We start from the raw sequence: 14,038 nt of genomic DNA, 5'->3' as shown, positions 1-14,038 counted from the left end.
CTCAAATTAAAAAAAAAAAAAAAGCCTGGGCACGGTGGCTCATGCCTGTAATCCCAGCACTTTGGGAGGCCGAAGCAGATGGATCACCTGAGGTCAGGAGTTTGAGACAAGCCTGGCCAACATGGTGAAACCCCATCTCTACCAAAAATACAAAAATTAGCTGTGTGTGGTGGCGGCTGCCTGTAATCCCAGCTACTTGGGAGGCTAAGGCAGGAGAATCACTTGAACCTGGGAGGTGGAGGTTGCAGTGAGCCATGATCATGCCACTTCACTCCATTCAGCCTGGGTGACAGAGTGAGACTCTGTCTCAAAAAACAACAACAACAACAACAACAACAACAACAAAACTTATTAGGTAGGAAATGTGTATTTGAGTCCATGGGGAAAAGAATTTGATTGATCTGGATAGTTGCTTTGCTCCCAGGAAAATGTTTTCACTCATCCAAAAAGCATGTGTCCCTTCCCAGGAACCAGGGCAAAGCACTAATGGCACTGTGGAGGGAGTTATCACAGGAGTGGCAGAGGACAAAGTGATCATGCATGTGGATACCTAGGGTTACAAAATCATCTGCTATCTTCCTAGGTAAATGTGTTGCTCATATGGGAGGAATGCACAATGGAATATTTTTTCTAAATAAAAAATTGATTTCCACAGAGCACAGTCACACTGCTGTTTTATAGATGGAAAAGTAAATTTCACAACTTCCTTGAAATAAAAACATGAGACTGGCCTAAAGTTTTCTAAGCAATTTTGCAGTAGTTTGACAACTGTTTGTCCTTCTTTTCCAGGGTGTTAAACTGGCCTCCATTTATGATGACTTTTAAACCGAAAGAAGAGTGTGTATTGTTTCTAATAAAAGGAAATCTCTGATTTTAGAAATTTCCCTTTCACATAGCTCTGTATTTGCTATAGACTGAATGTTCATGTCCCCCCAAAATTCATACATTAAAACCTAATCCCCTATGCAATGGGCTAGGAACTGGGGCCTTTGGGAGGTGATTAGGTCATGAGGGTGGAGCCCTCATGAATGGGATTAGTGTCCTCATAAAAGAGACCCCAGGCCAGGTGTGGTGGCTCAAGCCTGTAATCCTGGCACTTTGGGAGGCTGAGGCAGGTGGATCACCTGAGGTCGAGAGTTCGAGACCAACCTGACCAACATGGAAAAACCCTGTCTCTACTAAAAATACAAAAATTAGCCAGGCATGGTGGCACATGCCTGTAATCCCAGCTACTCAGGAGGCTGAGGCAGGAGAATCGCTTGAACCTGGGAGGTGGAGGTTGCAGTGAGCCAAGATTGCACCATTGCACTCTAGCCTGGGCAACGAGAGAAAACCTCCGTCTCAAAAAAAAAAAAAAAAAAAAAAAGAGAGCGACCCCAGAGAGTTCCCCTGTCCCCTTCTGCTATGCAAGATTATAGCAAGAGGCTTTATGAACCAGGAAGTGGGCCCTCACCAGAGGCTGAATCTGCTATTGCCTTGTTCTTGAAATTCACAGCTACCAGAACTGTGAGAAATAGATTTCTGTTGTTTATAAGCCACCCAGGCTATGATATTCTGTTATAACAGCCGCAGTGGACCAAAACAGTATTTAATCATCCATTTAATGGCAAGTTAAAACAAAAGAATTTGGGATTTTAAAAAAGTCACAAATTGTGTTTTGATCAGATCATATTTTTTTGGTTTGTTAGCCTATTTGGAGGTGGTAAAAAAAACAAAAGCGAAAAATTTTCAAGAGTTCTATATGAAAACTAAATCTATTTCCCACTGTAAGTCTGAAATTATGTTTCCTCCCCAGAGGCACACTCTCATAAGCATTTTACATGTTTTTACATTTTAAACAAACACAAACCTGCTAACACCTGCTGTTTCATATCTTGTCTTTTTCATGTGGGAAAAAAAAAGATCTTGGAGCTCATTCCATAAGTGACTTGCATTTCAACAGGATTCTTCAAAAGTGACAAGAAAACATAGGAAACCAACATCATTTTGAATCGCTTTCTCATGGAGCTGATTGGCAAGCATTCCTTCATGAAATCACTCAGCATGTAATCTGGCATTCATGAGCTGTATGTATGGAAAACTCAAGGAGTCTGAGGTGTGAGCAATCAACTGAAGGCACATTTTGTAATGGCCATTGATTCTGTGAACATTAGCAGCATTAATACGTGCTTTGTGATAATAGAAGGTTTGTCATGATTTCAGTGTCACCACTGGAGATTATGAGGCATACAAAAGTATAGAGCAGGGAAATGCAAATTAAAATAACCATGAGACACAATTTCAGAGCCATTAGATTGGCAACTTTTTCAATCCTGATAACACTAACTGTGGTGAGGGTGGAGAACCAGAAACGGGCTTTTATACTCAGTCTGTGGGAGTATAAATGGGCTTTTATACTCAGTCTGTGGGTTCCAGCAATTCTCCTGCCTCAGCCTCCCGAGTAGCTGGGATTACAGGCATGTGCCACCACGCCTGGCTAATTTTTGTATTTTTAGTAGAGTCAGGGTTTCACCATGTTGGCCAGACTGGTTTCAAACTCCTGACCTCAGGCTATCCACCCGCCTCAGCTTCCCAAAGTGCTGGGATTATAGGCGTGAGCCTCCGTGCCCAGCCAGTTTTATTTTTTTTAATAAACATTTTTTTAAAAATCACACCAGAATCTATTGTGTAAAAATGTTCAAATCCATTAAATCTGAGTGGTTAATACATGGGTATCATATCATAATGATTATTATTTTTGTTTTGATTGCATTTTTTTTTTTTTTGAAACAGAGTCTCCTTCTGTCGCCCAGGCCGGAGTGCAGTGGCACAATCTCAGCTTACTCCAACCTCTGCCTCCCAGGTTCAAGCGATTCTCCTGCCTCAGCCTCCCAAGTAGCTGAGATTACAGGCAGGCACCACCATGCCCAGTGTACTTTTTGTGTTGTTAGTAGAGATGGGGTTTCACCATGTTGGCCAGGCTGGTCTCAAACTCCCAACCTCAGGTGATCCACCTGCCTCGGCCTCCAAAAGTGCTAGGATTACAGGCATAAGCCACTGCGCCTGGCCTTAAAATATTTTTAAAAATATTCTCCTTGCATAATGAGGTTTAAAAAAATGAAGCGTTTCCTAACTCAGAATGATACAAGGGTGTCACCTGAGGCCCAAGATGGATTGCATGCGTTGGAAAGTTCTCCCTCACCTGGGATGCCCCAGATCCTTTCTTCACCAGCACCTTCTTCAGAGACACAAGAGAGGCTGAGCATGGTGGCTCACACCTGTAATCCCAACATATTAGAATGCTGAGGTGGGAGAATCACTTGAAGCCAGGAGTTTGAGAGCAGCCTGGGCAACATAGCAAGACCCTATCTCTACAAAAAAAATTTTTTTAATTAGCCCAGCATGGTGGCATGTATGTAGTCCTAGAAACTCAGGAGGCTGAGGCAGGAGGATTGCTTAAGCCCAGGAGGTCAAGGCTGCAGTGAGGCAAGACTGCACACTGCACACTCCAGCCCGGGCAACAAGATAAATTCTATACACGTAGATGAGGCAGTTCCGCCTCTTTGCCTAAAGATTGTGGGAAGTGTGCAACTGCAATGATAAAAAGGACACTCTATGTGACAGCAAGATAAAATTGGCTCTCAGTCAACTGTGAAAGGCATTGCATGGGTGACAGACGAGTGTTATTAACAGAACAGATTATTTGCTTCTTTCTATTTCTGCAAATTATTCTTGTTAACTACAATCTAAACTCGTCTGTTTCCATGTTGTTGAGGAAGTTCTCTGTGTAGCCAAAATAGACACAAAACACTGTTGAAAATTGCACAATTGCTCAAATTCCTTGAGTAAAACATTTGGTACTCTTGAAATCTTCGAACTAGAGTCAAAGTCTATATTGCCTTGCCCAAGGTAACTGGTGTATGCATGTGTGTGTGTGTGTGCGCGTGCGTGTGCATGCAAGTGCCTGCATGCAGCAAACAAGTTACATTTATTTCTGTAAAAAAGTAAATAATACTGAAGTGTAGAGTTGATATGACAGCTTTCCTACCCCAGCCTTATCCAAGTCCTTTCCTTTATCAGAAATAAACACCGCTATTAATGAGACATGTTTTGTACTGGGCCATTTTCTATGCATATATAGGCATACCCACATATATTACCTTTAGTATTAAGGCTTTGATATCATGTTTGGTGTTCTACAACTTGCTTTTCTCTAATATGCAAAAGTTTGTATTTTTATTGATAAATTACTGTGAGACACACACAGTTCAAGATGTTGTGTATGGCCAGGCAAAGTGGCTCACACCTGTAATCCCAGCACTTTGGGATGCTGAGGCGGGTGGATCACTTGAGCCCAGGAGTTCGAGACTACCCTGGGCAACATAGCAAGAGCCCATCTCTACAAAAAAATAAAAATTAGCCAAGCACAGTGCTGCACTCCTGTAGTCCCAGCTACAGTCCCAGGAGGCTGAGGTAGGAGGATCATTTGAACCCGGGAGGTCAAGGCTGCGATGAGCCATGATAATGCCACTGCACTCTACTGTAGATGATAGAGCAAGTCCCTGTCTCAAAAAAAAAAAAAATGCAGTGCATGTATTGCCCCATTTAATTCTCATTAACAGCCCTAGGAGGCACATAATACTATCTTTCCCATTTTACAAATGGGGAAGTGGAAACTTAGAGCGCTTTAGGCGGCTTCTCCAAGGTCTGACAGACAGGAAGTTTCAGAAACATGATTTGAATCCAGACAGGCCCTCAGTGGTTACCCCTGAGCTATGTTGCTCTATCTTGCCATGTCACCACATATAGGTCTTTCTAATTGTTTTAGGTGCTGTGTGGTTTTTCAATAGAACAGATCAATCATAGCTTACGTAACCATTCTTCCATGCTAGACATTTGTGTTGTTTCCAGTGCTTTATGACTCATGCCTCTTCTTGTACACACCTCTTCATGCACATGGGCAAATATTTCTCTGGAATAGATACCTGAAATTGGAACCACTGTGTCACAGGGCATGCATACCTAAAGTATTGACATATACCACTAAGTTCTTTTCAGAAAGGGCTCTGCCAATTTTCAGTTCCACCAACAGTAGGTATACACATAGATGCTTGGTATTATTAGCGAGAATAACCATCCTCAGAAACTCTGATTGCTACTGATTTTTAAGGTATTTTCTAAAGTGATAAGCAAAAAAAATTTTTTTGGCAAAAATATTTTATTAATGGTTGTGACCTCTATTTCCTTCGTTTTTAATGAGATTAAAATCTTTTCATATATTTATTGGACTTTTTTCTTCAACTTCTGTAAATTGCTGTTATCTTTTGTTCAATTTTCTATTGATTGTTTTTATTTTTTTATTGACTTGTTTTATATATATGTATACACACACACACACACACACACACACGTATATGTATATAATGATTAAAATTCTTTTCCTGGCCAAGCATGGTGGCTCATGCCTGTAATCTAGCACTTTGGGAGGTCAAGGTGGGCAGATTGCTGTAGCCCAGAAGTTTGAGCCTGGGCAACATAGCGAAAATCTGTCTCTACAAAAAATACAAATAATTAGTTGGGTGTGGTGGTGCGTGCACCTGTAGTCCCCGATACGTGGGGGGCTGAGGTTAGAGGATCACTTGAACCCAGGAGGTCAAGGCTGCAGCGAGCTGAGATAATAGCACTGCACTGCAGCCTGGGTGACAAAGTGAGACCCCGTCTCAAAATAAATAAATAAATAAACATTTTTTTCAGAAAAATAAAACTCTTTTTCTGCTCTGCACATTGTAAATACTTTTTCTCAGTTCATCTGCTGTTAAGTTCACTTTTGGTGTCTTTGACTCAAGAAATGTTTAATTCTCATGAAAATAAATTCAATGGTCTTTCTAGGGGGAGTTCAGGGGTTGAGTCTCACTCCCCACTTTTAGAAAAACCTTTGTTTCTTACAACAAAAGTAAATATATAATACATGTTTATTGTAGACAATATGGGCACTGCAGATAAATGAAAAGTAAAAGTAAAAATCAAGTATAAACCTATCCCTCAGTTACAAAGATTATTAATATTTTGGGTGTTTCCTACTAGTACTTTAAACATAAGAACAGATATAATTCAATATTATGTATATTTAAAAACAGATATGGCCGGGTGCGGTAGCTCACGCCTGTAATTCCAGCACTTTGGGAGGCCGAAGCGGGCGGATCACGAGGTCAGGAGATCGAGATCATCCTGGCTAACACAGGTGAAACCCCGTCTCTACTAAAAATATAAAAAATTAGCCGGGCGTGGTGGCGGGCGCCTGTAGTCCCCACTACTCGGGAGGCTGAGAGGCAGGAGAATGGCGTGAACCCGGGAGGCGGAGCTTACAGTGACCGGAGGTCGCGGCACTGCGCTCCAGCCTGGGTGACAGAGTTAGACTCCCTCTTAAAATAAAATAAAATAAAATAAAATAAAATATAATAAAATAAAATAAAATAAAATAAAATAAAATAAAATAAAATAAAATAAAAACAGATCTGATATGATTAGGCTTTGTGTTCTCACCCAAATCTCATCTTGACTTGTAATCCCCAGGCGTTAACGGAGAGACCTGGTAGGAGGTGATTGGATTATGGGGGCAGTTCCCCCGTGCTGTTTTCATGATAGTGAGTTCTCATGCGATCCGATGGTTTTAAAGAGTAGTTTTTCCTGTGCTTACACGTGCTCTCTCCCTCTCCCCACACCCCCGGCCTCACCTGCTGCCACGTAAGACGGCTTGTTTCCCCTTCTGCCATGATTGTAAGTTTCCTGAGGCCTCCCCAGTCATGTGGAACCGTGGGTCAGTTACACCTCTTTCCCTTATAAATTACCCAGTCTAGGGAAGTTCTTTATAGCAGCATGAGAACAGACTAATATAAGATCACTTTTTAATATTTATTTATTTATTTATTTATTTATTTGAGACGGAGTTTTGCTCTTGTTGCCCAGGCTGGAGTGCAATGGCACAATCTCGGCTCACTGCAACCTCCACTTCCTGGGTTCAAGCGATTCTTCTGCCTCAGCCTCCCCAGTAGCTGGGATTACAGGTGTGCACCACCATGTCTGGCTAATTTTGTATTTTTAGTAGAGACAGAGTTTCACCATGTTGGTCAGGCTGGTCTCGAACTCCTAACCTCAGATAATCCACCTGCCTTGGCCTCCCAAAGTGCTGGGATTACAGGAGTGAGCCACCACGCCTGGTCCAAGGTAACTTTTTTTAAAAAAAGGATTCTGATGCAGGCCGGGCGCGGTGGCTCATGCCTTGTAATCCCAGCACTTTGGGAGGCCGAGGTGGGTGGATCACAAGGTCAGGGGATCGAGACCATCCTGGCTAACACGGTGAAACCCCATCTCTACTAAAAATACAAAAAATTAGACAGGCGTGGTGGCAGGTGCCTATAGTCCCAGCTACTCGGGAGGTTGAGGCAGGAGAATGGTGTGAACCCGGGAGGCAGAGCTTGCAGTGAGCCGAGATTGTGCCACTGCACTCCAGCCTGGGTGACACAGCAAGACTCCGTCTCAAAAAAAAAAAAAAAAGGATTCTGATGCAACTTTTAACGTCTGCTGACTATTTTAAGACACTCAAGAGTGTGGGGTAATTGTTATACACCAAGGAAAGCACTGGGTTCTTACCAATCTGGAGCAAGGCATGGTGGCTCACGCCTGTAATCCCAGCACTTTGAGAGGCCAAGGCAGGCAGATCACCTGAGGTCAGGAGTTTGAGACCAGCCTGGCCCACATGGCGAAACCCCGTCTCTAAAATACGAAAATTAGCCAGGCATGGTGGTATATGCTTATAATTCCAGCTACTCAGGAGGCTGAGTGGGGAGAATCTCTTGGACCCAGGAGGTGGAGGTTGCAGTGAGCTGAGATCGCACCACTGCACTCCAGCCTGGGTCATAGAGCAAGACTCCGTCTCAAAACACCACCACCACCACCACCACCATCTGGGCTGGAGAAATGTAAAGGGGACATATCCAAGCAGTTGGTGGAATCTCTCTCTTCTGTTTCATGGTGAGGCAGGGATTCCCAGAAGAGCATGAGCCCTGTTTGTCTGGATGCCTCTGCTCCCATCAGGGCCCTCTACAGACAGACAGCTCTGGTCACCCTTGTGTTGTAAACAGATCGCCAAGGCCCCTGGTCTCCAGCCCTCCCTCCCTCCTTCACAGGCCCCACCTCAGCATTTGAACTTCATCTGGAACTTTTGCCTGAGCCCCAGATTCTCATGGCTCTCATTTGCTGTCTTGCTGCAGACACTGAAGGAGCTGAGCACAAACTTCCCTTTATTTTCGTTTTCTTTTTTTTTTTTTGAGATGGAGTCTCGCTCGGTTGCCCAGGCTGGAGTGCAGTGGCGCGATCTCGGCTCACTGCAAGCTCCACCTTCTGGGTTCATGCCATTCTCCTGCCTCAGCCTCCCAAGCAGCTGGGACTACAGGCGCCTGCCACCACGCCCGGCTAATTTTTTTGTATTTTTAGTAGAGACGGGGTTTCACTGTGTTAGCCAGGATGGTCTCGATCTCCTGACCTCGTGATCCACCCGCCTCGGCCTCCCAAAGTGCTGGGATTACAGGCATGAGCCACCGTGCCCAGCAACTTTCCATTATTTTCAAAGGGGACATCATACTGAGTTTCTGAGGTTGTTAGAAAAATAGATGATTTGTGCCACTAAAGTTAAAGATGGGGGCATTTTTTTTAGTGGACAAAAAAGTAATAAATTTTAGGAGCATTGTTTCACTCTCAAACATCATTATAATCATGCAGAAGGAAAGAAAATTAATCACTTACGGTTCCATTACCACCTGTTTTCACATTTTTAATGACAGTCAGCAAAAGTGGTAGGTTTAAAAGAACAATTATCAATTTCTTCTCACCTCGATTTTCTGCTAGTGAATTTCACTGTTGCGTCTTGAGTGCTTCTGTTGCAACACATGTGTGTTCATTTCTGCCTATACATGTGGCCTCTCTCTAGCTATTAAGCCACCCACAGTTTAATTCATGTGTATCATCCGTTCATTAGGGAGTGCAAGGCAGAGGGGTTTTGAAAACTATTTTCATTCAATCTAGTGCGTGTGGAAAAAAAGAAAATTCTATTTTCTCTAATTGCATTTTCTACCATGCTCTTTGAATCCCCCTTCCCATCCCTCAGTGATATCTACAATAGATGCTACTGGAGCCTTAACAATACAGCTCTCAAATTCACACCAACTTCTTCTTGTTTTTTTGTTTTTTGAGACCGAGTCTCACTCTGTCACTCAGGCTAGAGTGCAGTGGTGTGATCTTGGCTAACTGCAACCCCTGCACTCCAGCCTGGGTGACAGGGCGAGACTCTGTCTCAAAAAAAAAGTTAGACTCTTCCTCTCCGAGAGCTGGAAATCTATGTTCCAGGATTCTCCCTGTTCCCCACCTCGCCCAGGTGCCCTTTCCAGCCTAGTTCTCCACTATTGGCATTCATGAGGAGAAGAGGCTCTGACCTCCTCCTTGACTGCCCTCCTGGGAGGATTCTCTCAGGCTGGGCTCTGCAGCTGGAGGCCCCCATAGAGGCGGTGGGCTCCGCTGAGATGGTGAGTGCCATTCTTTCGGAATGCCACATGACTTCATGTGGGCCCTTTCTACTCCTGAGGTCATCCCTCAGGCAAAGGCAGTCAGGTCTCCCCTCAGCCTCTACCAGCCTCTGTACTCTAGCCTTTCTCCGGGGGAAGCTTCTCTTTGCTGGACACCACCTGGGCAGCCCTAGGTATCCACCCGCCACTCCACTTTATGCTCCTTCATAAGGAGGCGTGGGACCCTTGATGCACTCTTCCTGCCCTCAGGCAAAGGGAAAGCCCTCATCCTTTCCTTGTGGGGCATGCTTATCCACAACAGGCTGCTTCATCAGGCCTCCCCTTTTCACAGTTTTTTATTCAAGAAGTACTGCCAGCCTCTGGCTTTATGAGCACTTCCAAAGTCCAGGGATATGTGTCAACTCTCCCAAAATCCCTGAATGTGTGAATATTCAAAACTGAGTCCCTGATAGCCTCCCCAAACCTGCTCCTCCTGCAGTCATCCTACCACAGCTAGTGGCAATCTCATCCTTCCAGATGCTCAAAACCCATGGAGTGATCCTCAGCTGGTCTCTCTTCCCCATGCCCTATTTCCAATGTGAGAGCAAATCCATCAGCACCACCTTCAAGATACATCCAGAATCCAACCTCTTGTCATCGCCTTCACAGCTATCATCTCTCACCTGAATTATTGTAATATCCTCCCAACACATCTCTCTGCTTCCAGTCTGCTCGCTGTATCAGTTATCCAATGCCATATTATCCTTACTGAATATCCTTATTGGATATTATGGAGTACATTTCATAAGAAACAGCCACAAAACCTCAGTGGCCTGCAATACTAATGCCTCTGGGGTTAACTGGGGACCAGCTAATGGCTCACGCCCATGTCTGGGGATCAGCTGGTTGAGTTGACTGAGGCTATTCAGCTCTGCTCTGTGTGTTTCTCATCCTCCAGCGGGCTCGCCTGGGCAGGTTCTCGGGACGATGGCAGAGGCACAAGTCAGCAAGTGGAAACCTGCAAGGCTCCTTGAAGCCTTGGCTTGGAACTGCTGTGCCATCACTTCTGTCTCATTATATGGGCCAAAGCAAGTCATATGGTCAAGCCCAAAGTCAGAGTAGAAGGTCTTTACCAAGTACATGGCTGAAATAAAATCAAGTGGTAGGAAAGTGCATGTTGCCTTTTGTTGGGTGGAGCTGCAATGTGACAGCAAAGCATGTAGATGAGGGGAGGGATGAAGACTGGGACTTTCAACACAATCAGCTTCCCACATCCCTGCCCTGTCCAGCCTCCCATATAGCACTTCACTGCTTATAACTCTCCCAACTATAAAACTCTTGGAAGAAAATTTAGGGAGAAAGCTTTATAACATTGGATTTGGCAATAATTTCTTAGATATCATGCCAAAAGTACAGGCAACAAAAGTAAAAATAGATAAATTAGGTTACACCAAAATTTGAAATTTCTGTGCCTCAAAAGACACTATCAAAAGACTGAAGAGGTAGCCTACAGAATGGGAGAAAATATTTGAAATTATATATGTAATAAAGGGTTGATATGCAAGCCATATGAAGGATTCCTACGACAACAAAACAAACAACCCAAGTAAACATGGGCAAATAAACATTTCTCCAAAGAAGACATACGAATGGCCAACAAGCACATGAAAAGATGCTCAACATCACTAATCACCAGGGAAATGCAAATTGAAACCACAGTGAGATACCAGCGCTCCTTTCTGGAGGCTCTATGAGGAGAAGCTGTTTCTTTACTCATTCAGGCTATTGGCAGAATTCAGTCCCTTTCGGCTGTAGAACTGAGGTCCCCTTGCTGGCTGTGAGTGAGGGCTGTTCCCTGCTTCTAGAGGCTGTCCCTTGGCTTATGGCCCCCTTCCTCTAATTCAAAGCCAACAATGGTAGGCAAGTCCCTTTCATGCTTTGAACCTCCCCTAGAGTCAGGATTTTGCCATGGTGCCCAGGCTGGTCCTGAACTCTTGGGCTCAAGCAATCTGCCCATCTCAGCCTCCCAAAATTTCTTTTCTACTTTTAAGGGCCCATGTAACTACGTTAGACCTGTCCAGACAGTCCAGGATAATTTCCTAACCCAAAAGTCCATAAATTTAATTGCATTTGCAAAGTCCCCTTTACTATGTAATGTAGCTTGCGCAGGTCTAAAACCAAGGATTAGGGAATTGACATCTTCAGGAGGATTGTTACTCTCCCTACCACTATGACCCCAGGTGAGAGCGTCAGAAGAACTGCCCAGCTGAGTCCAACCCAAAGACTGACCCACAGAGACACCAGCAAATAAGATGAGTGGTTTGCTATTGCAGCAATAATGTACAGGCACATCATGACCACAATAATCTCTGATCACAAACAGCCAAAGGAAAATGCCCTTGGAATATGTACTCAAAATGCAAAGGAGTCACTCAAACCTTGAAAGCTCTCAGAGACAAAGTTCTTGGGGCTCACTCAGAAACCTGATCCAATCTTCTTGCTGTTAAACGTTCCTCAAAATGAGAAATGGGTAATAAATCTTGGAAGGACAATGGATTCTCCAAATTAATTATCAGTAAAATGTAGAGGTTGGACTCAAAAGACCATTAAATGTCTACCTATGCTCCATGCTTTTCTGATTATCTCACACCCAGCAGCATGTTGAAAATTGGTTGTGGTGGCCGGGCGCGGTGGCTCAAGTCTGTAATCCCAGCACTTTGGGAGGCCGAGAAGGGCGGATCACAAGGTCAGGAGATCAAGACCATCCCGGCTAATAGGGTGAAACCCTGTCTCTACTAAAAATACAAAAAAAATTAGCTGGGCGTGGTGGCTGGCGCCTGTAGTCCCAACTACTCGGGAGGCTGAGGCAGGAGAATGGCGTGAACCCGGGAGACGGAGCTTGCAGTGAGCCGAGATCACGCCACTGCACTCCAGCCTGGGTGACAGAGCAAGATTCCGTCTCAAAAAAAAGAAGAAAATTGGCTGTGGTGCCAGATGGGTCTCTTCAGGTCTGCCATTTGTCCTGCAAGAGGGTGGACACATTTCACATTATACAACATTGGTTGAGAAAAAGTCTTCATTGTGAAAAGGTGAGTTCTACAAGACCAGGATAGCAAGACAAAGTCACGCGTGGTCTTCAGCCTCTCATCAAATCAAGGACCAATCTGCCATAGCCAAGACAGCTGCTGGACACACAGTAGGCCCATTCCAGTGAAAGGACAGCACCCAAGCTCCAGTGCCTATTGGCCTGGGATACTTGGCCAGTGGGGAAATGCAACAGCCCAGGGACTAGAAGGTCCCCAACTGCCCCAGCCGTAAGGCTCCTGATATTCCTAGACAACTCCATTTTATAGCTGACTTCCCAGATCCGAACCACTTGGTACCAGTCCATGCAATCCTTCGTTGACAAGGGCACTTTCTCATTCTTGCTTTTTATTGGGGAGGGGGTGGGGGGAATGGAGACTTGCTCTGTTGCCAGGCTGGAATGCAGTGGCATGATCTCGGCTCACTGCAACCTCCGCCTCCCGGGTTCAAGCGATTCTCCTGCCTCAGCCTCCTGAGTAGCTGGGACTATAGGTGCCCACCACCACGCCCAGCTAATTTTTGTATTTTTAGTAGAGATGGGGTTTCACCATGTTGGCCAGGATGGTCTTGATCGTCTTGACCTTGTGATCCGCCCACCTCGGCCTCCCAAAGTGCTGGGATTACAGGCGTGAGCCACTACACCCGGCCCTCATTCTTGCTGTATAAGAAGAAAGACCACAGTAGGGAAGGGAGTTACTCCACTGGAATAGCACTCACACCATAGCCATAGATGTCCTGGTCCTGACATATCTTCTTTGGGATTATGAGAGAAGGTGGGACTGCGTGGGATTATAAGAGGACGTGGTGACAGTCAAGCTCTTTGTGGAAGGGCAGAGCTACACTGCACAAGGATAAGGGGTGGAGTGAGGATGGAGGGTGTTAGCTGCCCTGCACACTGGTAGGAAGGGTTTACAGCTCTGTAGAGATAGAGCCTCCGAATGGGATGGCTGCATGTATGCAAATGGTTTGGGGCCCTAGGTATTACGCAGAGGCCTTGACAAACAGGCTCCACCTAAACTTGAGGGGAGAAGACACTGGAGCTGGGTAGTAAAACTCTACCTCTTCCAGTGGATCAGAAGGCAAGACATCTGGACTGAGTAAGCCCTGGGTGCTGGCATAATCCTAAATAATTGCAGAGGAACCTCTTCACCAGAAAAATGGGGTTGAATTTATCTACCACTAAAGTCAATAGAGGCTGAACCAGATTTAATTTTATTTAGGAATATACAGAAAAGTGACGGGCGGGCATGGCGGCTCACACCTATAATCTCAGCTCTTTGAGAGGCAGAGGCAGGAGGATTGCTTGAGCCCAGCAGTTCAAGACCAGCCTAGGCAACATAGTGAGACCTTGTCTCTACAAAAAAATGAAAAAGTTAGTCCAGTGTGGTGGTGCACACCTGTAATCTCAGCTACTCAGG

Source organism: Pan paniscus, chromosome 21, assembly GCF_029289425.2.
Source record: "Pan paniscus chromosome 21, NHGRI_mPanPan1-v2.0_pri, whole genome shotgun sequence".
In the NCBI taxonomy this organism is placed as follows: domain Eukaryota; kingdom Metazoa; phylum Chordata; class Mammalia; order Primates; family Hominidae; genus Pan; species Pan paniscus.
The sequence above is the reverse complement of the archived record's forward strand: the minus strand, read 5'-3'. Positions refer to the sequence as shown.